This window comes from Globicephala melas, chromosome 4 (assembly GCF_963455315.2).
Source record: "Globicephala melas chromosome 4, mGloMel1.2, whole genome shotgun sequence".
Classification (NCBI taxonomy): domain Eukaryota; kingdom Metazoa; phylum Chordata; class Mammalia; order Artiodactyla; family Delphinidae; genus Globicephala; species Globicephala melas.
In genome coordinates, this window is record NC_083317.1 from 143,431,285 (window position 1) to 143,455,957 (window position 24,673).

Sequence of the window (24,673 nt, forward strand, 5' to 3'; positions counted from 1 at the left end):
ATGTATAGCAAAAAGGAGACGAGTTATGACAAATGCCATGTAACCCACACTTCTAAGACATACATTTGTACCACCCCAGAAAAATTCCCTGTGTCCCTGCCCAGTCAATCTGGTCTCTCCCCAGAGTAACCACTATTTTGATTGCTATTACGGTAGATTAGCTGTGCCTTTTTTTTTAGAACTAAATAAAAATGGATGAATGCAGTGTACTTTTTTAGTGCCTAATGTCTCATGTTTTAAGCATCTATAAAATCACCTCTTAGTTTCCTTCTCTGTAAATTGAGGGGCTCGCCCTGTGAAAACAGTGTGCAAGTATTCTGAGGAGTCGTAGGTTTCTTGGTTGGGGGAGGGGACCTGAGAAGCCGCCTTGATTGGGGGTGGGTGGAGTGGAGGCTGAAAACTAGGGTTCTCTCCTTCAAAGAGAACAGCTGTACTTTTCCAGGTCTTACAAATTGCGTTTCACTGGAAGATTGCATTTGGGTAAAGGGTTCTTTGTAAAAAAAATAAATAAAAAAGTTAGAGAACTGCAGGGCTAGCTGATCCTTACCGATCCTTTTCCCTGGAACCTTCTATAAATTACAAATAGCGTTTCTGATATGAGAGCTGGGATTGGTCCCCTGGAGAGAGAGCTGGGAGACAGAGGCCGCCAGACTGGGGCCCCCGGGGAGGGTCTGGGCACCGAACACTGTAATATTAGTACCAGTTACAATCAGATAGTGCCACCTCAACTGAGGCGGCTGGACAATAGGCCAGAGGCCCTGGCGATGGAAGCACAAAGGCAGCATTCAAAAGGCCCGACTCCACAGCCAGCCAGTGCATCTATAGACGCCACAGACCCTGGCCCAGCCGGAATGTCACCTCGCCGCCAGAAAGCCATTTTTCCTGGTTAGCTTTTAAACTGCTAAAAATAATAAACACAGAAAGGAAAGTGCTGACACAACCCTAACTGCAGAGACAAACTGAAACTGTTGTTATAATAATGTAAACAAACTGGGTTCCAAATGACATCCTAGTGTTCCAAACTGAACAGGCTGCCTGATATTTCCAAACACCTGGGGACTGGAGGGAAGTTGTATGGGCTTGTCAGTAATGGAAGGGGGTCTTCACTGCACAGGTGCACATGCCCTACCTGACTTGCTCTGACCAAGGGTGAGCTGATCCTTTTGCTTTTTTTTAGCGCCCAAGGAAACGAGAGATTGGAGAGGACTGTGGGCCTCCATCAAGCATTTTTCCACATAACAAATGAAAAATGGGCTCCTTTCTCTCTCTGTCCAATTATTACTCCTTTTCCCCCCAAATGAATTTGAAGCGTCCTTCTCTCCATTATGTTTGTTTTTAACCCATCGAATGCTGTATATTCCTCCTGAACACCTACAGAGCTCAAAACCATCTTAAATAACAACCGCAGCAATGCCATAAACTAGAAGATCCTTCCCATAATGCTGAAAAGTGGCAATCATAAAATCACGAATCTGCAAACAGCCAAGTCACGCCCAACATCTGACCTGACAATCCATGAAATCCCGTGTGGAACTTGGTACCCACGCAGGACGGCCAATGGGAGGGAAAACGCAGATCTGGAAGAAAGGAAACACAAGAAGATAAACAGATGTGTGTTTTTTCTTTAAAACTCCCCCAACATTTGCTTAATTCACCACTGCTCTTCTTTCTATGTTTAAATGGGGTCTGGTTTCAGAGCTGTCTCTGATTTTGAATACATGCAAACAGACTTAGATAAAATCTCATTCCAAAGGGGCGCTGGTTTCAGAGAAAGGGACTTTAACACAAGGATTGTAATAACACATTATAGGCATGAGACAATGTTTGTGGATCCCAAGAACCTACTTTTCTGCACAGGACTCCGGGGTTTTGGATTCCCAACCTCGGAAGAGGACTAAAAGGCAAATGTGAATCAAACAATTTAGAACTTTTGTGCTAAAAAGGGTCCAGCTGGGTGTCAGAGGATGGTTCCCAGGACAGGCCCCAGCAAATCTCAGCCGGGCTGTGCCCCTGTGAGACGTCAGGATGGGGGACCCGAGAGGAAGCTACGGAGCTGTCTAGATGGTGTCAAGTGCGGTGATGTTGGGGACTCTTCCCCCAGGTGTAAAAAGATGAAGGAGAAACCAGGGCATCTGTTCCTGCAGCAGACGACGTCTCCAAGTGTCTGTCTGCCCAGCAAGCGAGGGGCTGCTTTTTCCATGGCTGTGGGCCCACAGTTGTAGTTGTTCTTGTGGGAAACTTAGAGATCATAGGGAAGCACAGGTTGGCAGGACAAATGTCTGGGTCCCCTCTGCCCGGAATGGACCATTGACAACATTTTGTCCCATCTGCTCTTTTTTTTTTTTATAAATTTATTTATTTATTCATTTATTTAATTTTTGGCTGCACTGGATCTTCGCTGCTGCACGCAGGCTTTCTCTAGTTGCAGTGAGCGGGGGCTACTGTTCGTTGCGGGGCGCCGGCTTCTCATTGTGGTGGCTTCTCTTGTTGCAGAGCACAGGCTCTAGGTGCGCAGGCTTCAGTAGTTGTGGCACACAGGCTTCAGTAGTTGTGGCTCGCGGGCTCTAGAGCACAGGCTCAGTAGTTGTGGCGCATGGGCTTAGTTGCTCCCTGGCATGTGGGGTCTTCTCAGACCAGGCCTCGAACCCGTGCCCCCTGCATTGGCAGGCAGATTCTTAACCACTGCGCCACCAGGGAAGCTCCTCTTTTCTTTTTTTTTTTTAAATAAAATAGAGCATAGGTATAATCTCCTTGACAACCCACTCCAAGGCCAGACCATGAATTTGTATCTTGCCAGTACATTTTTTTATAACATTTACATACAAGATGAGTATCCAGGACAATGAACAGTGCTTGTGTGTTTTTCATTCACCTGTATGATATGAACCTACATATGTGTATCTATCGTTCCACACTTGGACTCTCAACATCATGTGTGTGAACTGACCATGCTGACTGCACTGAGTCTCAGCTCAGTCACCGCCTTTCCACCTAACACCATGAAAGCACCTGTCATACCATTAAACTGTGTGCTGGTTACGTGTGTGTGTGTGCGCATATGTATGTGTGCATGTGCAAATTTTCTCTGCAACTCCACTCTGAGCTTCTCGAGATGCTGCTCTGTCTTCTCTACTATGGTTCCATGCAGAGTGGAGAGTCAGTGTATTCAAAGGTAAAACGTATTTGTTAAAAATTGATCTGCTTATTATTAATTTTCCTCCCTTTTCAGACAACCTTAAGGAAGACTTTGAGGTTGTATTTGTTTCCTTCAAAGTCTCTCTCCTCTTGCTTTTGTCATAAATATTGAAATCCCAAGTTGTCAGTATCACTGTACTATTTGCAAGAACATTGGAAGCTTTAATATTTTAAGGCTGAAGACCAATATATTTAAGGAGCATATTTACAAAACAGACTCACAGACGTAGAAACATAGAAAACAAACTTACCGTTACCAAAGGGGGAAGGGTGGGGAGGGGGAGGGATAAATTAAGAGTCTGGGATTAACAGATACACACTACTATATACAAATAAACAACAAGGTCCTAACGTATAGCACAGGGAACTATATTCAATATCTTGTAATAACCTATAATGAAAAAAATATGAAAAAATATAACTGAATCACTTTGCTGTACACCAGAAACTAACACAACATAGTAAATCAACTATACTTCAATTTTAAAAAGAACAAAAAACGGGCTTCCCTTGTGGTGCAGTGGTTGAGAGTCCGCCTGCCGATGCAGGGGACACGGGTTCATGCCCCGGTCTAGGAAGATCCCACGTGCTGTGGAGCGGCTGGGCCCGTGAGCCATGGCCGCTAAGCCTGCGCGTCCGGAGCTTGTGCTCCGCAACGGGAGAGGCCACAACAGTGAGAGGCCCACATACCGCAAAAAAAAAAAAAAAAAAAAAAAAAGAAGCATTCTCTAAAAGCGTTCTCAAAGACTAAATTGACAAGCCAGAAAGAAGCTTGTGTTTGTAAATGTTGTGGTTTTAAATGTGAATAGATATGCACCGCTACCCTTGACACTAATACCTAAAAACAAACAGTGCCTTATATGTAAACAATATTGAACCTCAACTTATTTTTTGAAGGTATAATTCTGATTTATACTTTGAAGAATATACATGAACCTGACTCAGTGACAACAACCTAAACATTCTCACATAATAATTAGTAACAATAAGCAGTTTAATATATACCACTTCTTAAGCACATTTTGTGGGTTGGGTTATGCTAATTCTCTCACCTAATTTCACTTAATTTAATCCTCACAATGATCAGATGAGGTAGGTATTATTAATAACCCCACTGTTCAGATGAGGAAACCCCATTGTTCAGAGTCGGAGAACGATTTAAAATTATGCCCAAAGCCAGTGAGAAAAGGCTAACTGGGATTCTCGCTCAGGCAGTAGGATGTCATGGGCTTCATTGTGAATTACTGAGAACATGCTCAGGTGTAAAGATTAAAACAGCGGAGAAGACAACTGGAAAACAGTGCCACTGAAGTGGCTTCCAAGTTTTGCTATAATACAGACAGACAGCATCTCTTTCATGGTGTGGCTCAAACCAAGAACAAACCAAATTAGAGTTCTCCAAGAAGACAAACTCAAAGTGATTTCCTAGTCATGGAGGAAGGAATGAAATTTAAAGCGGCAAGGTCAAGCCCCAGACCTTTCCCAACTTAAACACTCCCATTTTTAATTCTTCTTCTCTTTAGAAAACAGGGAGCCGTGGATTTGCTCATGGCTCAAAGGAGGCTGCCCGGTTTGTTTACACAAGATTCAAAGCAAAAATGAGCATCACTCCCTGGGACAACTTTAGCCCAGAATGTGTGTTCCTTACACATTTTTAATTGGGACATAAATATATTAACAGTGTGGTTATTTTGTACTCAAAATATTGTTTTGTAACTGATTCATATTTATATTTGGAAGGCATTTATTTCTGGGCATGAAACAGTTCATTTTGTTAAGCCATGTGACCTGAGGTAAGGTTGGCCCCATTTCCCACGACTGCTCCCAATTAATGCAAATTGAAGGTTAAAGGATAAATAAAGTCCCTTTAGCTTGGTTTATTAATATGTTAGTTATAAATGGCTCTTTACTTGGTCTATGTTCTTCAGTCTGTAACTATGTACAAATGAACTCTACAGGACAAGCTAGCGAATACACAATGTGTATTTTATGGCAAAGTTTTCATTTAAAAGGGGTTACTAGTATGGCGATACATTAATGTCATCTCTACTTCTTTGGTCTCGGCTCTCTCATCAAACATGTGGAGCCTGATATAGACTGACTGCGTTGCATTCACGGTCACATCTTCAGCCCTCCCCGTCCCTACCCTTTGTCAGGTAACTTTGCAGTTCCTCTTACTAAAGAGGTTCAGCCAATATGCCTGCCCCCTTTGATTTTGGCTTTGCTCAGGTGACTTGCTTTGGCCAATGGAATGTTAGCAGGCATGTTCCATCTAGAGGTTTGAAAAAGTTCTTGTTATGTGTACATGTTTGCTTTGCTCCTCTGTAACTGCCATGAGAACACGCCTGGGCTAGCCCGTCATGGCTGAGAAACACAGAGCGGTGTTGACTCACGCCTCAGCTGAGGCCAGCCTAGATCAGCCTAGAGCAGCCAAGCCCCACACATAGGACGGCACCCAGGCAAGATACACAGAACCACCCGGCTGACCACAGATGCACGAGTGGGCCCAGCCGGAACTCAAACGACCAGCCAGTAGCCAGCCCTCAGACTCGTGAACCTATGAATGCCAAGTGTTTCAAACCATTGAGTTTTGAGGTAATGGGTTACTTTCCCAGGTAACTGTACAAAATGTGGTTGTGTACTAGATGTAACCGATATAGGACCTACCCCTGGCTCTCTCAAAAAACAGATGTCCCCATAGAAGATAGTTTTAAAATTTAGGCAATCAGACTCATCCACTATCCACCAAATGCCAGCTGTTCCAGTCAAGGTTCAACTAGGAAAATATAAAGTAGCGTAAGGATTTCAACAGAAGGGCTATACTGCAGGGAACTGATCACACAGAAGGAAAGACGTGAAGGCAGACGGGGAAGCAGCAGCCATCCAGGAACTCAGTCATTGCAGAAAGTCCCTGAGCAACGGGAACAAAGCATAGAAGTGTCGGTGCTGGAGCCCAGGGCACAGGGCCACCCCGCAGAAGCTGACAGCTCAGAAGCCCTCCCTAGTAGGAGCTGAAGCCCCAGAGGAGACGAGCTGCCATCAGAGAGATGGTCTGAGTGTGAGAAAGGAACACCTGGCTTCCCTCTTCTCTCAGGGCCTTCCAAGGCTGACCCCAGACTCAGGAACCTGGACAGCCCTGTTTTGGGGGGTTTTTTTGGGGTTTTTTTGACTTATAACTTCAAACTCCAATAATTTGCATCTCATATGCCTTCCACCTTTTATTTGCCTTTGCTAGCCAGCCTTCTCAGTTACTTTCTTGTAGGTTATTATATAATATAAAGAGAGTAAACACATAAAGTCTAGCAAAAAACCCCACAGTTCCCTAGGCTTGTTATCCTTCTTATCTTCCCTGTCAGGTCAGTCACACCAGGGAAGGGCAAGCAAGGGATCTGAGGGCAAATAGGCACACACCTCACCATGACGGGCAGGACACCACAAGGCATTCATCAGCGCTGAGAGCTCTGTCCGCAGAAATAATGGAGAGTGAGAACAGACACTGGGCTTGAAGGTTAGAAAGGGCCTGAATAGGTGGGAAAGGATATTCAGGTAGCAGCACCCATGGGAGCAAAGTGCAGGAACCATGGAGGGAAAGACCAAGTGTTCTGGTTAGGTTTAGAGGTTGTGTATTTGGGAGGAAGGTGCAGGGGAGAAGAGGGGGGCAAGGAGGCTACAAAGGTGAGAGCTTGAAAGAGTTGGGGCCCCTGAAAAGAAAAGATAACTATGTGATGTAACAGAGGTGCTAGTTGTCCCTACAATGGCAATTATCTTATTATATATAAATGTGCCAGTGTAACATGTTATAGACATTCCACAACGTAATACGCCAAATATATTTTGGTAAAAAAAAAGAGTTTGGAGATCCATCTAAGCAGATTGGACTTCTTTCTGTCCTGAAGGCAACGGGAAATGAATCGGTTCTGAGAAGATAGTAATATGATCCAAAGTGTGTGTTAGAAACATTACTCTGATAAACACGTGAGGGGTAGATGGGAGGGAGAGAACCAGACTAGGCATCTGTAATGAAGCGTAGACCTCACAGAGCTCACGACCCTCCTGAACACATTGGCAGGAGTCTGTGCAAGTGTTCAGTTTTCTGAGAGATGGGACAGAGCTTTCACATGGTTTTCAGTGGAGCCCATGACGCTTGACCCCAGCCAACACTGTGAACACTAGAAGCAGGACAGTCATCCAGAGAGCTCCTCTACTAATAATTTTAATGAGGATCAAAAATGTAACCGTGGCAATGGGAATGGAAAGGGGTAAACAGACACGAACATTTGTAAGACACTATCTAAAATAATCTAGATAAATATGAACAGAAATGAAACAAGATCAAGAGATACTAAAAGCTTTAATTCTGTAAATGAAGTACAATGTATACAAATATTGAATCACTGTGTTGTACACCTGAAACTGACATAATATTGCAAATCAACTATACCTCGATTTTTAAAAAAGGGTACAGAAAAAAATAAATAAAAGGTTTAATTCTGGGCCACCTCCATCCGCTATTCCTTTCTTTCCCCTATGAAATGGAGGAAGCAACTCATGTTTCCAAGATACCATAAAGAGTCACTGAATTGAAAAGTTCCAAGATAAACACATGGCATGTATATCACCACTGTCCCCTTTCCATGTCATCACAGATATTACTAATCAAACGCAATCCTTCCTTACTGCTGAGTCCAAACCCTATCTCCAAACCCCTCTGAAACAGCTCCTCAGGCAGCCACTAGAGTGATTGCTTTCTAGAGTGACTGTTTTTATTTATTGTATTGACCGTTCTTTGGTTTCATAAGGATGAAGTACCAGTGAATGGATCACTTAGCATAAGGTATTATATACTCGTATGATCTGTATACACATACTTAAATGCGTATTTCCCACACATGGGAAACTTACATACAATTGGGCCACCTGCTAGATCTTACCCAAGTTTGTGAGTCCGCTTACTGTTAACTCAAAGCAACTAAATACAGATCTGAATGAAGCTGAATTAGGGGGGAAAGTTTTGCATACATGAAAATTTACTCTATTATCGAATGATCACAGTAAATGTTTAAAATCAGCACATGTCATCATAATCAGCTACTAGTGACTTCATTGTTTGGTAAAGTCTTAACTCCAATCACCGGCGAGTAGGTATATCGTGTTACCATGAGCCATCCTTTTCTCAGAGTATTAATATGTTGACCCTTGGGTTGGTATTTGAATGCCACCATGACAGTTTTCTAACCTTGGGTGTTTTCCATCTGACATTGGAAAAGAGGTGTCATTATCAGAGTTGCCTTCTATATAGGACCATAATAAAGACAGATTCAGATAAGCCAGGTTTTTTCTACTTGTACTTTCGATCAACAAGAAGGTAACTGTTGTCTATATTAACATGAAGATGTTTCCTGGTCCCCTCAACCCCAAACCCCAAAGTTTGATCTGTTCAATTCCAAAGAAACAACTTTTGGAAAATTGTGTATATACAAAAATATTCCCAGAAAAAAGAGAAGAAAAAAAAATCTCTAATGTAAAAAATTCCCAGCAGTCATTATTTGACCATGACCCATAATGAGAAGTTTGTTTTAATCTATAACACATGTCCATATATTTAGATGTGTGTATGTATAGCTAACTAAAATATAAGTCCCATAAGATAGTATTCTTGCTTATGTGATGTACTTGGATATTTTCTATTCCATTCAACACTATGCTATTCTATTCTTTTTTATATACTATTTCATTAAAGAAAAGTTAGTAATAACCTGTGAAATTGATTTCATCACCCACGAATAGGACCCAACCCACAGTTTGAAAAGCACAACCGTAGCAAAATAAAGTGCTCTGACTTTATTCACCAATGTAAACATATCCACAAAACATTAATCCTGGGCAACTTAGCAGAGAAAAAAATCTCTTGGCTCTCTGTCTAGTATCCTGGATGAAACTAAGTTTTGCTGAGCCAATTTTTGTACTTCGTGGTTGACAATGACTGAAAACTGAAAGGCAGAGATCAAATCCTCACCCTCCTTCTCATCACATCTCTTCCGCTGGGTCATTTATACCGTGCAAGTATCTCGTTATTCAATTTTGCTGTCATTTACTGTTCTTTTTCCAACAGCAATGGAAACGCAGGATCGGTTTACTGTCTCCTGTCTTTGGTAGAATTAGATGATTCTCTCTCCTGGCCCCTTTGAACAAAGATGCCATTCATCCCTCTGGAGAACCACCTCCGGGGGATCTGCAAACAAAGCACGGCAGGGAAACCACTACTCACGACGGAGCAACAGCAGAATCAGGCGTTGAGGCTGTTCGTCTGATTACAGACCAGAGAGAACTTTGCAATGATTCTTTTGACCGAGTGCACACAATTGGAATTGGAGCAACACAGATAACTGTAAAAACAAACAGTAAAAGGCTATATAGCTCCAAATTCAGTGGCACCTACCAAAAGAAAGCTATTTCTTAAAGAATTAAAAACTATTTCCTCTTTCTAAAAGAAAAAAAAAATGAACAGGTACTACAGAATCCTCATAGCAGAGAATCTTTGGAGGCTTTCTTGCCAGTCCTCTGGTGCTAGTATATTCTTTCTTACCTGTGACTTCTTTGACATTCATCTGCTTTCTGTGTGCCCTTCCCCACATCCCTACTCTTCCAACTAGTAAAACATTAGTGAGTGTATCAAAGCCTGAGGTTTCCCACATCCTTTATTCAGCATTTCTTCTTCCCAGAATTTATCTTAAATAAATGATTATGGATATATATATATACAAAGCCTCAGTGAAAGAGATGTTCACTTAGTGTTATCTATAATGGCAAAGGGCTCAAAGGATATACAATTAATTGCTAAAAGTGGTCATCTTTGGGTGGCTGGGTTATTGTGATTTAAATTTTATTCTGTATACTTACCTATATTTTCCAAATTTTCCAAAATAAAAATAAGACAAAGGAATTGAAAAGGACACGTGTGTGCTTGTACTTGTTACCGAAACACTGGTGAATCTCCAGGTAGATTTTCACCAGGCCCAAGGATGCACATGTATGATCGTGCCCTGAGACACTATAATATCTCTTCATGCTGAATTTATATATATATATACCAGCAATTTCATCCTCAAACTCAACAGAAATGTGTACACATGTTCACCAAAAGACCTGTACAAAAATGTCCATAGCTGCACCTCTCACCATAGCCAAAGCTGAAAACAAACTATTCACCAACGGATACATGCCCACAATGAAATATATAAATCACAACTGATGGGATGTCTCACAAACATAATATTGAGCAAAGTAAGTCAGACACAGGAATACATTCTACATGAGCCGTTTACGTAAAGTTCGAAACAAAGCAAAATTAATCTGTAGTTTTAGAACTCAGGAAAGTTCAGTCTTTTGGAAGAGAGACTGAAGGGGGGAAGTTGGAGAGTTTCTCCTTCCTGTCAATTGTTCCGTTTCATGATCTAAATGGTGGTTACATGGGTGTTTACATTTTGTGAAAATGTATCAAGCTGTATGCTAATGACTTGTATACTTAGTTGCAACACGTTAATGGTCCCTGGAACCACCTTAGTAAGTAACCATCATTTTTACTACAACCGATGTAGGCATTTTACTGTATGTTTTAATGGAATGTATCTACATTTTGCTTCAAAAAATAACTTTGTTTACAAAACTTTAAGAAATATCACCTGTTTCCTACTTAGCATTCATAAGAACATTGACATACATGGTAAGGAGCGTGATAGGACCTAAAGTACACATCAGGGTAAATTTCAGACATCTTGTAGAGTGTGGAGTGATGCTGTTATTTGTATGGGGGGGAGGAAGGGGGGAGGCTGAAAGAAATAGCCTTAAATTACCAGGGTTTTCTGTAAGGAGGTTATTTAGTATGTTATTCAATTTTTCTCTTTGTAAAGGATAGCAAAAATAATTTTTTCCTTTTGCATACTTGTAGGAAATGAGCAGCAAAAATGGTATAACGTTTCCCTATTCCCATTGGCTTCTAGAAAACTCAGCCCTAAATTTGTGCATACCCACAGGTCAGTGGTTTTCAAATTTTCTTTTTACTACGGCTACAGTAAGAAATACACTTTGTATCATGACCCAGCGTACAGTTATATTTTTGTAAATAATATCCTTACTTTGTGCAATGACCTCTGATATTTTCTATTGTATTCTATTCTAGCCCTTCACATCCCATTCCGTTAAAAACGGTGGTCACTCACTTAAATGATTTCATGGACCATTAACGTGTTGCAACTAAGTTTGAAAAATGTGTTTCAGAGTTCCTGGCAAATAATAGACACTCAGTAAAAAGTTATTAAATGTACAACGGTACATACTTGCATATTAACCTAATCTCCAGCTCATTATTAGTATCTATCCCTGTTTTCCTTTGCTTCTTGGTTTTTCTTATCCTTTATAACTTATGTTTACTTATTATGGTATTTGTATCTTTATAAGCAGTCATCATCTTTTCTAGAACAAGCCCTCATAAAACGTTTCCAAAGTCACATAGTAAATCAGTCAGGGCAGAGCCACAAGAGGAAAGGTCCTCCCAAGTTGCCAGGCCCTGCTTCTCTGGGAACAGGAACTTCAATACCTGTAAGAGAAACACTTATGGTCCCACCACTGCAAAAATGTCTGCGGCGAGAGCAGATGGTGACGGTGACCATGTGACGGGAGCTCACCTCTAACCTTTTCGGGAACAATATACACTGTTGCTTTCCATGAAGTTCTCTTGCATTTCCGACAGCTGGGAGAGAGAGAGCCAGCTCATTCCAAGAAACACAAAGACACTTTTGAAAGAGGAACAAAGGGTTCTACAGTTGACAATGAAGAATGGTGTGAGCATCTCTGTGCATCTCTGTGATAAAGGAGTTCATGTTCTTGAGTTTCCTTTATCTTTCTTTTCAGGGTGTAAAGTCTTTCTCAGGTCACTGAAGTTGTGTGTCTACAGGAGAACTAGCAAACATGTTGGAAGGAGCTAGTCCAGGCATGTGAGAAGAAACCTTATCTTTCTAGCCCAGGAACACATTTCGCCTTAATAAAACTTTTATTTTAAAACATCCTCTCAGGTCCTATCGAACAAAACTTTCCCTACAAAAGGTTCTTGGATCACTTTTGGGCGAGTTGCCATCTTGGCTTATCTTCCACGCCCAAAGAAAGAAAAATATGTTTTGGGCCAAGCACCATGGTCCACTTTGGTAATGTTGTTTTTGTGAGGACAGGTTGTGGGTAAAGAGGGATGTGAACATGACTTGTCTTTCCTTTAGCAGAAAAGGATCATGAGGAATTTAACAGGGCTGAAATGGATCAATTCTTTCCTAGGACGGGGAGCCTGGGCTTTGTTTCTGCTTTAGCCCCAAGAGAGCATGGACGCTCCCAAGGAAATAACCAAAAATGCAAACTAAGAGTTACGTGCACAGATGTCTACAGAAGTATATCTGCCTTAGTAGCATGACGTCAGAGCAGTCTCTAAGTCCCAAACTGCAGGAAAGACTTTTAAAAAGTAATTGGGCAGCCATTAAAACTAATACAAATCACAGTGTGAGAAATAACCACAATAAAATGTTAAATGCAAAAATCAGGTTGAAAAACTACACATACAAAATATGAATCTGACCATTATAAAGCATATATGTATTATATTTGCACAGAAAAAGATTTGGAAGAAACACTCCAAAATGTTGAGGCGCTATAACACTAGCTAGTGAAATCAAGAGTGAATATTAAATATCTTTTTTTAACTCTTATTTATTATTTATCTCTTTTTATTTATCTCTTATTTATTATCTTTTTTTTTTCAAAATTTCCGCTGTACGCATGGACTGCTTTTTTTTTTATTTTTTTTATTTTTTTAACATCTTTATTGGGGTATAATTACTTTACAATGATGTGTTAGTTTCTGCTTTATAACAAAGTGAATCAGTTATACATATACATATGTTCCCATATCTCTTCCCTCTTGCGTCTCCCTCCCTCCCACCCTCCCTATCCCACCCCTCCAGGCTGTCACAAAGCACCGAGCCAATATCCCTGTGCGCATGGACTGCTTTTACAGCTAGATGAAAGCTATTGTAAAAAATGTAATGATGCATTTCTTTATAAATTCTAGTTTGTTCATTTGCTGACTCATAAATATCTGGAAACTTTGTCCACTTTCTTTTTAATGACAACTTAAGGAGTTAAATTTCTAACGTAACACGGAGAACAGGAAGACTGGATGCCTCAGTGAATCTTATGCGAAGAAAAAGAAAAATCTTATGCACAGAAAAAGAAGAATTAAACATGGGCTCTTACCCTCTGAACATATTTGCATCAAGGAAGACCAACTTAAAAAAAAACTCTTTTTCTGATATATATTTTTTTCATGTGGGTTGTGTGGACGAGTTTAATACTGTAGCTTATAAATAACATTAAAGGTTTAGATGACCGATCTGAAAGCCCACTCAGTTGACGTCACACACATGAATGAGTTCCCTTTGGCACAGTTCCCCAGCCCTACAGCAACTACTGGCATCCAGCTGGCGACAGTGAGCAATAGAGTAATCTCTATAGCTATCTGAAAGGGAATGAAGGCAGTACAAAGAAGTGAGGCTACTGTCCTCCAGCTGGGACCACAGGATAGTCACAATTAGTTTAGCCGGCATACCAGGTCAGTATAGGATACCGCCAAAGGCTTATTGGTTGCACTGGCAGATTCAGGGAGGAAGAAGATAGGTGAATCTGTTTTATCATTTGTTTCTCTGACTTTGTATATCTGATGGATAATTCCATACAGTCAGAAAGAAGACTCCTATGGTAGCTCTAATTTTACTTTTTTAAGGAACCTCCATACTGTTCTCCACAGTGGCTGCCCCAATTTACATCCCACCTACCATATGATCCAGCAATCCCACTCCTGGGCATATATCCAGAGAAAAACATGGTCTGAAAGGAGACATGCACCCCAATGTTCATTGCAGCACTGTTTACAATCACCAAGACATGGAAACAGCCTAAATGTCCATCCACAGAGGAATGGATAAAGAAGATGTGGTACATATGTACAATGGAATAGTACTCAGCCATAAAAAAGAATGAAATAATGCCATTTGCAGCAACATGGATGGACCTAGAGATTGTCATACTGAGTGAAGTAAGTCAGACAGAGAAAGACAAATATCATATGATATCACTTATAAACGGAATCTAAAAAAAAAACTGATGCAAATGAACTTATTTACAAAACAGAAACAGACTCACAGACTGAGAGAACAAACTTACGGTTACCAGGGGGTAAGGGTGAGGGAGTTTCGGATTGACATGTACTCATCCTATATTTAAAATGGATAACCAAGAAGGACCTACTACTCTGTGACGCAGGGAACTCTGCTCAATATTCTGTAACAACCTAAATGGGAAAAGAATTTGAAAAAAAAACAGATACACGTATATGTATAACTGAATCACTCTGTTGTACACCTGAAACTAACACAACTATACTATACTGTTAGTCAACTATACTCCAATACAAAATAAAAAGAAAAAAGAAAAAAACTCCTATAAAATCTTGTTACTAGCAAGCCACTTAACCAATTAAGAAATTTGCTTTTTTATTCCTTAATTTAACTAAAACAAAATCGAATAAAGCAAGTCCATGAAGCAAATTGTAAATACTGAGACTTTGGCAACAAAGCTACCCCAATCCCTCACTAAGCTCTGCTAAAATTTTAAAAACAGTTTCTTAGTAATGTGGATGGGGCACCACCTACGGTTGGCAGTCTTACGCCCTTGCCCTCAATTAAAGTTCCTAAATAAAGAGTGTTAAAGGAATTTCAGATGCTATCACAAAATGGATAGAAACTCGTTTACTTTGGAGAAACAGGAGGCATAAAGGGTCACTAGGGCCTACCCATTGCGTTTTCTGGTCTATAATGGGAAGGTAAACTTTTCGACACCTTGGGGCCTTTTCCAGTCCTTAGGCTGAGACATTTACTACTGCTTTGGAACAGACACACTGGAGGGGAGAGAAGGGAGTCTGAATGGAAGAGGAGAAGAGAGCATGGCTGTGTTCTATCTGGGTTTCTGCTCTCAGAGAAGGGGTTTCAGCGTCAACCTGCAAGTAAAAGTGAAGAAAGCCAAACTTCCAGGTTAAATAAAGACCTTGGTTTGGAACCAAGATTACGAATCCTCTGGGGCTGTGAAGACCTCTTGTGCATCCACCTCCCGTGGCACCACCCCAGGCAGCTCCCAGCTCTGGATGCTCAGGCTGGTGTTCAGAGATTCTGGATGGAGGAGACCACAGAAGGCTCAAGATCAAAGGGGGACGGGTTTCTCCATAAGTCCACACTGATATACATAAATCTGTGAATGCATAAATAGAAGAGAAGTAAAAGTTCTTCCGCAGAGTAGAACGCCAACTAATAAATACAGAAGGAACGATGGAGTTAGAAAACCACCAATGGATGTTAAAACGAGTGGGGAAAAATTTAAGGAGGAAATGGTCTTTGTATAGTCTCAAGATACTTCCTCCCAAATAACATGCTAATTCCAAAGAGGAAAGTAGTAACCTTATGGTGGGGGGGGGGGCGTGGGGGGGAACCTGGCAGACAGCACTTTAACTAAGCGATCAAAACTAACATCACCACTAGTGGAATAAACTGACCTCATGTGTTCTGAGAAGGACACAAGGTCACTATTGTGGTTTTCCTTCCAAAAAGGCATCACCTGAATCTAACACTGAGGAAACATCAGAAATCCAATTCTATGAAAGAATTGGCCTGTATCCTCCAAACATCAAGAAACACAAAGAAAGGCTGAGGACCTGTTTCATTGTAAGGAGACATGACAACTAAATGCAACAGAATATTGTGGAGCAAATCCCAACTGGGAAAAAATTGCTACCGAGAACATTATTGGACAATTGATAAATTTTGAATATGGAATGTTGATTAGATAACAGTATTTATATCAATGTTGAATTTCCTGGGTTTGATAACTGGGTTATGTAAGACACTATTTTTGTTCTTAGGAAGTACACATTGAAGCATTTAGGAGTGAGGCCAAAAAAGACAACAAGGTGGGGAACAGAGATTTCATGAGACAAAATCAGTATTTTCTCCACCCTGGAATTTTTCCCCAGCCCTATCAGAGAGTAGGGCCTACTTGGGGGGCGGGGTCATCTGGGAAGTGAGGCTCAGAACATTCCACCGAAGAGAGAAAGGATGTGCAAAACTGTACACACACACCACATGCACCACACACCCCGCATACACACACCATACACACACACACACCACACACGCACACCGCATACACACACACCCTGCATACACACACCATACACACACATATACACACCACACACCCCGCATACACACTCACCACACATGCACACCGCATACACACACACCCTGCATACACACAGCATACACACACATATACACAGACCACACACACCTACACACCACACACCACACACCCTGCATATACACACACATCGTAGACACACACACACACACACACACACACACACACCACATACACATACACAGACCCCAGGGACAGCTTGGGGATTTGGGGGAGTTTCTATAATCTCAGTCATCTTAATGTCTACAGGAGTCTGGTTTATCCTGGAAACTCCTAACCTTTTGCTTTGTGACTGGTATTGCTGCTTTCTGGGATGAGGGGAATATTTCTCATAATTTCTTTCCTTTTATCTGTTTGCTTGTTTGTATTTGACACTTGGCTTGAAGGTGTAGCTCTGGTGACCTCTGTCCCAGGAGTCTGTGATCATGAAGGGCTTCAAGAGGTCTGCTTCTCAGCCCGTCACACTGTCTGCCCGCTCTAGTTCTCTCCAACCTACGGCAAAGTGAAGATACTCTGCCTCCTAGGTCGGCTCGTGTGGGGGTTGGTTTAGACTAGGCTGCAGCTGCTAGCATGTTCTGCAACTTGTATGCGGATCCTTCTCTAAAAGATGCCTTATGGGGCTTCCCTGGTGGCGCAGTGGACAATGCAGGGGACACGGGTTCGTGCCCTGGTCCGGGAAGATCCCACATGCCGCGGAGCGGCTGGGCCCGTGAGCCATGGCCGCTGAGCCTGCGCGTCCGGAGCCTGTGCTCCGCAATGGGAGAGGCCACAAAAGTGAGAGGCCCGCGTACCAAAAATAAAACCAAAACAAAACAAAAAATAAAAGATGCCTTATGGAAATACAGTCACCTCCAGGTGAAGCAGTCAGAGGAGTGCGATGTAAGAGATGAAAACCAGGACTAGAAACTTCGTCCGTTTTGAATTCCAGACACATCACCACAAATCTTATTTTAGTCTAATTTAAACATCAGTTAATCTAGACTCTGTAGGGACTTTGTTAAAATGCAGATTCCGACTCAGTAAGTCTCAGTGGAGCCTGAGATTCTGCATTTCTAACAAGGACGTGTCAGTGCTGCCCACTTGCTTCTCAGAGGCCAGGGTATCTGTAGCCCAGGATGTTAGCACCTTACACCAGAGCAGCGAGGGATGCTTGGACCCATTTTTGAGATGAGAAAACTGAAGCTCAGCGTCTCCAAATCACTTTGCCAAGGTAAAAGGCAAGTAGGTGAGAGGCAGAATTTAAGCTCCAGCCTCTTCCTTTAGATCACCCTGCCGGAGTCTGTTTCCCCATCCTTGCCCAGGTGCCCTAGGCAACCACCTGCACTGGGGGAGGGTGCCTGAGCTGAGAGCCATCTTCAGCCACGTGGACAGCAAATGGGTCCCTGATCTTTTTTTTTTTAAAGAGAGTAAAATAGTTTATCCAGTATTTTTTTTTTTTGGCTGTGCCATGCGGCTTACAGGATCTTAGTTCCCCAACCAGGGATCGAACCCGGGTCCTCAACAGTGAAAGCACAGAGTATTAAGCACTGACCACCAGGGAATTCCCCAATTCAGTGTTTAAAACAGTCTGTCAGCAAGTTAGAATTACATAATTCTCAGAAAATGAGTATATAATTTAGAGCTAAACATACTGATAATGATCAATTATCTGATTGTGTTATAGTATTATTTTGTGTTTCTTCTTTTTTTTAAATTGTCAGTTTATTTGATAATTAGTGTTGTACACAGTCTACCTTGCATGGGCACATTTAAATTCAATACAATTTTGGAGAACTAGAGATTTATAGTTTCACAGAATGTGCCTCCAATAACCCTCTCAGTCCTTCTATATCCTAAAGAAACGCCCACTGATTACATTGCGTATCTTTTCTGGGTCATGCGTTCCTTGGGGAATCTAATGTGGGCAATTTTGCAGTTGCTGTTGCTTTGCTTTGTTTCCAGAAGGTGCCCTTGCATACTTGCACGTTCTACAGACAGTCCTAGGAGGTTTATGGACCCCTTGAAGTCCACCGTGGGCTCCTGTGATAAGAACAGATAGTGTCCAGGCTGCAGGAGGGCGCCTAAGATCCCACAGAACTTCAGTCCTCCAGAAATGGTGGCCATGGGTCCACCAACGGCCCCTCCAGAGGGATGTAAAAAGGAACGGTCCTTTCTTGCTTGCTTTTCAAGCACCCTGAGCTCCTACTACTGCTGAGTGAAATAAATTCTTAAAAGAAGGTTTTGAGACTCAGGTCAACACTTTGAATCCTTAGGCAATAAATAGCTCTGACCCTACTGCTTTAAGATGATGTTATGCAGGGCTTCCCTGGTGGCGCAGTGGTTAAGAATCCGCCTGCCAATGCAGGGGACACGGCTTCGAGCCCTGGTCCGGGAAGATCCCACATGCTGCGGAGCAACTAAGCCCGTGCACAACTACTGAACCTGCGCTTTAGAGCCCGCGAGCCACAACTACTGAAGCCCACGCACCTAGAGCCCGTGCTCCGCAACAAGAGAAGCCACGGCAATGAGAAGCCCGCGCACCACAACAAAGTGTAGCCCCCGCTCGCCACAACTAGAGAAAGCCCCTGCGCAGCAAGAAGACCCAACGCAGCCAAAAATAAAATAAATAAATTTATTTAAAAAAAAAAAAGATGATGTTATTCATACAAATTCAACCCAATGTGAATTCATGGTCAAAGTCATTAGAAGGGCTGAGTCAGCTATGACGGTGTCAACTGAGTATGCAAACAGAAGAAAACAAACCCGAGAGCGCTTGAGGCTTTCCTCATCCTGTACTCAGGCCGGATGTCCCACAGCAAAGACGGGCTCTGAGGGCCACAGTCCTAAAGCCTTTCTTGTCGGCAGATGGACCAGAGGAAGGTAAAGAATAAATTATCCTCTGGCAATATACAGCAGTTCATGTTTTTAAAAATTTCAGCACTAGCTACTATTCTAGTGACCTATGGTCAATAATGTAACCAAAACATAAGGCTCTTACTTGGTTTGGGGAACCCGGCCTGGAGTTTGAAGTAAAGCAAATGGGCTGGTAGCCCGGAATCAATGCTGTAGTCTGTTTTTCTCCCAGTTGCTTTTCTGTTCTCTTTCTATCTTAGTAGAAAATAATATATCAAAAACACCAACATTTCACGCTCTAAATCTCCGAGCTTAAAAGAACGTTTAGAGATCATTTCACTCAAATGCCTCCTTTTTTTTTTTTTTTTTTTTGCAGTACGCGGGCCTCTCACTGTTGTGGCCTCTCCCGTTGCGGAGCACAGGCTCCGGACGCGCAGGCTCAGTGGCCATGGCTCATGGGCCCAGCCGCTCTGCGGCGTGTGGGATCTTCCTGGACCGGGGCACGAACCCGTGTCCCCTGCATCGGCAGGCGGACTCTCAACCACTGCGCCACCAGGGAAGCCCAAATGCCTCCTTTTACAGTTGGGGAAAGGGAAGAACAGAAAGGTGAGGTGGCCTCCTCAGTCTTAACATTGTTCCAGCGCTGGCACCCCTGTCTCTTTTATCGTGAGAATAGGTATAAAACCTATGTGGAGCTAAAAAAAATACCACGGAAAGGAAGTCTTCCTAGAGCTGCCACCATCGGTAGAGCCTGGCTTATCCTCCCAGAAATGTTCCTTGCACACACATGCATAGGTATCTGTGCATCTTTTTTTTTTTTTTTTCATAGAAGATGGATCGTATGATGAATCTCTCCAGCTCACTTTTTTCAGCTCTTGGTTTGAATTCTCCCGTATTGATGTATTCAAATGTACTTCCTCCTTCTACATGGGTTACGTAGCATTCCCTTGGACTTCTTCTGTTTATCCTTTATTAAGCACTTCTCTAATGATGTACTTTTAGGTTGCTGGCTGTTCTTCTGCACTACAAGCCGTGCTGTGCCGACTGAATATGTTTTAACTGTATGCATCATTTCATACACTTCTCTCTCTCGTTTCTGCCACTTGTTTTTCTGCAAAAAACATCCTACACTAGCAGCCACCCCCCACCATTCTTACCTCCTCGCCTTGCTTTAGTTAACTCTGCAGCATTTATCACCACCTGAAATAGAATGTATTTGCCTGTTCCCTTTTTGTCATTTGTATCTGTTACTAGAAGGGCAGGTCCACGGGGTCAGGAACTTAGTTTTATTTGCTGCTGTGTCCCCAGCGCAGAGAACGGTGACTGGCTTTTGGTAGGTGCTCAATACACAAGGAATCAATGAATGGGTGCTTTGCACATTTTACTACTGATTTATGGGTTTTTTCTTACTGACTCCTAAGAGTTCTTCATACAGTCATTAAATAAGTCTTGGTCATTTGTCCTGCTCCTATAATCTCCAGCGTGGTGCTTGTTATTTAACTTTGTCAATGGTACTTTAATTACTATATACTCAAGCATAGCACATTCGTCTTTTATAGCTTTTATGTTTTGTGTCTTGCTTCAAAAGGCTTTATGCACTCCAGAGTTATTTTTAAAAACTTGTCTGGTAGTTTCATGGTTTGTTTTCATGTTGGAATCTTTGATTCATTGGGAATTTATTTTGGCAAAGGCAGTCAGCTTTGGCTATGTAGTCAGCTTTGTTATTTTTTTCCCAAATAGTTAGCTAGTTGATCCAACATGAATTAAAGAACAATTCATCCTTCTCATTGCTCTGAATGTCATCTTTATAATATACCCAATTCCTACAAATATTTACATTATATCTGATCTCTAGTCTGCTCTGCTAATTTGTCTGTCTATTCCTGTGTTGGTGCTAATATAGTGCTTTTAACATCTGGGTAAGACTGGGCCCCTCTCTCTGTCCATTCTCACGTGCTTATTTTTTCACAAGGATCTCAGAAGCCACAGAGCCATTCAACCCTCCCTCTAAAAAATTATCTCACTATTTTATTGTGACCAGATTATTTTACAGATTAATTTAGAAAGAAACAACAGACAATTCATGGCCCACTCTTTTGTTATTTTAACCGTTTGGGGCCTTTCTTGGGAAATAATAAATGCAACAAATAAAATCTAGAAGTGGAGCTGTATTTGGTGCAGTTGGAACTAGGGCAATTACTGGAAGCTGGTGAGAAAAGGAAAAACTATTTGTGTTCCCTCTGGTTAGGGTAATTCCTAATTCTTAGAGCAGTTGATGCCATTTCTTGAATGGTCATGTGTTGAGAAGGTGGACCTTCTGGAGTATTACGGCGATGGGAAATAAATCAAGGTTTAGCAAGTCCTATTTCCTTGGGGTAAGTAAGTCAAGGGCCACTTTGAACCTTCAATTGCTTAAGAATTTCATCCAGTATGAGCCAGCTGCAGGAATTTGAGTCCAAAGACACCACAGGAAATGACCACATGTAATGCAAACCTGTCACCGGGCATCTTAAAGGATTCTGCAGAGAGCCCGTTAACTCAGCCTTAAAGACCACTCCAGTGTTCCCCCATTGCAGAATAAGTCAGATAGAATTCAACTCATGCCAAACACAGGATGCCTGAGGAGGCTGAATGTGCCTGAAGCCTTGGGAGCACTTGGTAAACATTAAGCAATCTACTTGAGGCTGAGCTTTCAGTGAGTCAAAGTGCTTAGTCCGTGGGCCATTCATTTATATGGTGTTTGGACAAACCAAAAAGTGACGTTCAAGGAAGAGAAGACCGAAACATTTTCTCAGGGAAGAAAGAAAAGGTTTTCAAACACCTTTTGAAAATTGTCTGAGAAGAGATATACAAGCAGAAAACATCTTTTGGCAAATAAGTGATGAATCAGATGGATGAGGTGTGTCTTCAGTTTCTAATACAATTTAAAGACAAGAAATAAACTGGTGGCTTGACATTTTAAGCTCACTAACTTCAAATAATGAATTTTATAATTTCCAGAAAGATCACGTACGTGTATTTTGCTAGTGGAAGAGTCTGAACTTCGATGCTAAGAACAAAGAAATTAGGAAAATGCGGCATCGTTCTGCCTTCTAATATACATAAATACCCTTAAACAATTTGAGATCATTTTTCATTCCTTATATAAATCCCTGTCTACTTTGTTACTAGGACAGATAGAGCCAGGGAAGTAACCAGTAAGTATCCAGAATGACTGCTTAAATTGCAAACATGAAAATTCTACCTAAGCCTTATTGAAACAAACTAGATACTGGTTTCAGTTATAAAGGCCTTGCACGCTCAGCACAAATGTTTATTTATTTAGGGATACTTGGCAAATCAATATTTGAAAACAATATGGTGGTAGCGAAAATAAACCAGGGAGAGAGAGGGAAGTTTTAGAAATGTAACGAAGAAGCATGAGTAAAATGTGAACAGACACGTAGCAATAAGATCAGCTGCAATGAAGAGTTCCCATTAGTATCCTCAATCATCTGATACGTCATTGGACTGATGATTTGCTCAAGCCAACCTAAGTGATAGTGCAGTGCTTCAGGATGGAAGGAAACCACCTCTCCTAAATGCCTACTATGTGTCGGGCATTGCCTGTTTTAATAATAATAGCTGACATCCAGTAAGAGCCTTCAAGATGGAACTTCCCACAAGTTATTTCTAATCCTTACAGTCCGTCTATGAAGTAGATGTTATCTCCATTTTACAGATCGGAAAACTGAGATTTGGAAAGGTTCAATAACCTGTTTCACATTCCCTAGTTAGTAAGCAAATCAGAATCCAGAGCCAGTTCTGATTCTAGAGCCCCAAATCTTTCTGTTTTGTCACCTGCCTGAAACAAGACATACTAATAATGTGAAGTGACTTACACTGCTCCCTAGGGAAAGGGCTACTGAGAGTGCTCACGTGAAAAATTACAAAGACAGAAACAAGCAGATAAGAGAGATCGGCCACTGCAGGTTATACCTTTTATGACAAACATAAAAAAAAGGAGGCCTTGGAAAACCTGATGGAGATAATTTAACTATTTAAAGAATTTTTGGTGTTGCTTCAGAGAAATAAAAAATAAGCAACTTACACCACTTGTCAGTGAGATAAGAGCTAACAGACGTGTATACACCTATGTCTGTATTTTCCACACCAGAAAGGGCATTATTTTTCTAATTGCATTCACGCTAATATCTTTTTTTTTAACTTTTTAAAATTTTTTAAAAATTAAAAAAATTTTCTATTTTTTTGGCTGTGTTGGGTCTTCGTTGCTGCGTGTGGGCTTTCTCTAGTTGCAGTGAGCAGGGGCTACTCTTTGTTGCGGTTCGTGGGCTTCTCATTGCGGTGGCTTCTCTTGTTGCAGAGCACGGGCTCTAGGTGCGCGGGCTTCAGTAATTGTGGCACGTGGGCTCAGTAGTTGTGGCTCACGGGTTTTAAGAGCAGGCTCAGTAGTTGTGGCTCGCTGGCTCAGCAGTTGTGGCACACAGGCTTAGGTGCTCCGTGGCATGTGGGATCCTCCCAGACGAGGGCTCGAACCCATGTCCCCTGCACTGGCAGGCAGACTCCCAACCACTGTGCCACCAGGGAAAACCCTCACCCTAGTATCTTATTACCAGACATGGAATATGCCAGAAGTGAAGGATTCTCCATGTCTAGCATAGTAGAGGTAAACGGCCTCATTCAAAAACATATTTCCAAGCCCTGTATTTATAAGAAAAATCATTTAACCCTCACATTATTAGTCTGATCTTCTTTTTTTTTTTCCTTTTTCTTTTATCCAGAAGCATTATTTCCTGCCTTCTTCACCAAGAGTTACTTGAAAGAGGGCACCATTCCACATAGAGCCATGGGGTCAAGGTCATGCCTGTGAACTTGAGGTGCTCAGGAGTATGCAGGAACAGGCCCGGGGGGGGGGGGAAAGGACGTTCTCTCTGCCCCCATTTGGAAGCTGACAGCCTGCAGAGGGGGAGCGATGAACAGCACAGTTTCCAGCCAACTTTGTGTCGCTGGACTTTACAAAAACAAATAAACCAAAGCTTTTCAACTGACCAGAACTGCTTAAACTACTTTAATAATGTGCCTGCTTTATAAGGTGTCTGGGCAGTTTATCTTTGGGCTATAGATAAGACACCTCTTTTGCAAAGAGCAAATCCATTAATAGTCACTATTATAAACTTGGGAATCACAAAGAAATAGGACAATTGTAAACAAGATGATCAATTATCATAGGGATCGCCTTTACCAGCTAGAAAAATTAACTTGATTTTCTTAAAAACATTAATTTTAGTTTTAAGAGTTT

General features: G+C 41.8%; 1 protein-coding gene across 11 annotated transcripts in view; it reads right to left on the reverse strand.

The window, feature by feature from the left end:
- The window catches only part of THRB (thyroid hormone receptor beta), a 392,088-nt gene that overhangs the window by 222,887 nt on the left and 144,528 nt on the right, over window positions 1-24,673 (reverse strand). For 9 of the 11 annotated variants that reach the window (XM_060298656.1, XM_060298657.2, XM_060298655.2 and 6 more), the window contains one exon: window positions 1,506-1,577. The exons of the other annotated variants lie outside the window; for them this stretch is intronic. The gene's annotated coding sequence lies outside the window, so the exon portion shown is untranslated. The remainder of the gene's footprint in view (window positions 1-1,505; window positions 1,578-24,673) is intronic. 11 annotated transcript variants of the gene reach the window in all.